This window comes from Corvus brachyrhynchos, unplaced genomic scaffold (assembly GCF_000691975.1).
Source record: "Corvus brachyrhynchos isolate BGI_N302 unplaced genomic scaffold, ASM69197v1 scaffold365, whole genome shotgun sequence".
NCBI lineage: Eukaryota > Metazoa > Chordata > Aves > Passeriformes > Corvidae > Corvus > Corvus brachyrhynchos.
In genome coordinates this window covers 1077300-1078517 of record NW_008239544.1, presented here as the reverse complement: position 1 = coordinate 1078517, position 1218 = coordinate 1077300, and positions in this window count along the sequence as shown.

Genomic DNA, 1218 nt, shown 5'->3' with positions numbered 1-1218 from the left:
CTCTGGGCTGCAGGCGAGCCCCAGGCCAGGGCCGGCCCGGTCACGTCTCCTGGAGCAGACGGGTCCCCACCAGCCCGGTTTTCTCCAGGCTCTGTAGCGTGGCCAGGGCCCGGAACGGCCTTGGCCCGGTCCCAAATTATTTAGGCAGGAGAACAAACGCTTGGGAGGGGCGAGAGGGTCCCTACAAGGATAGCGGGCAGGCTGCACTCTGCACCACGGGGGGGGCCTGAGACTGGAGTCTGGTGGTGTGAGCACACAACCAGCCCGGCTCTGGGATTTTATCCCTCCTAATCCCTTGTAATTGTAATGCCTGGGAAAAGAAGGAACAGCCTCCGCAGTGTTATTAAGGAGAGAGGAAAGAGACCAGCTCCCTCCCTGTGCAGCTGTGGCTGAGGAAGGTTCCCTTTCTGACAGCCCGAGGTAGGAGTGAGCTCTGGTAGAAAACAGCCTTTGTGTCTGCGGTGGGAGTGAGGGACTGAACTGTGTTCCAAGGGAAAGGGAGTGAACAAACACATAGATATTTATATTTACTTTGAGGGTGGGCAGGGCCTGGCACAGGATGCCCAGAGCAGCTGTGGCTGCCCCTGGATCCCTGGCAGTGCCCAAGGCCAGGCTGGACATTGGGGCTTGGAGCAGCCTGGGACAGTGGAAGGTGTCCCTGCCCATGGCAGGGGGTGGAATAGGATGGGCTTTAAGGTCCCTTCCAACCCAAGCTATTCCATGACTCCATGAAGGACGGCTGGGGGTCTTTGCCTCGCTGGTGCCAATGCAAAGTGATGCCAGAGAGTCAGGAGGTGCTGCCCTGCATGGGCAGCTCAGGCTGTCCCCTCTGTGCGTGCCAGAGGTGACCTTGGGAAAGGTGGCTTCAGTCACTGCCCTTGGACTGACAGTATGCTCCTTTGGGAGTAAGCCAATATTCTGAGAGGACAGATATAACCTGATCCAGGCTTGGCCTTGCTGGGATGTGCTCCAGCCATGACATCACTCAGTAATGCCACATCTATTTACTACCAGGGAAAGGTGCTGGATTGGAGGCTGAAATCCCTGGTTTATCTCCTGAGCAGGTTAGGAGCAGGAAGCAGCATTAGCAGCCACATCTTGTTCTTTTCAGGCCAAGAGAAGTCAGTTTCCATTGGAAACACAGCTCTGCTCTGTCTGAGAAGTCACCTCTCCTGTTTCCATGCTTCCTGTAAGGCAATCTTGCCCTCTGAGGCTTGG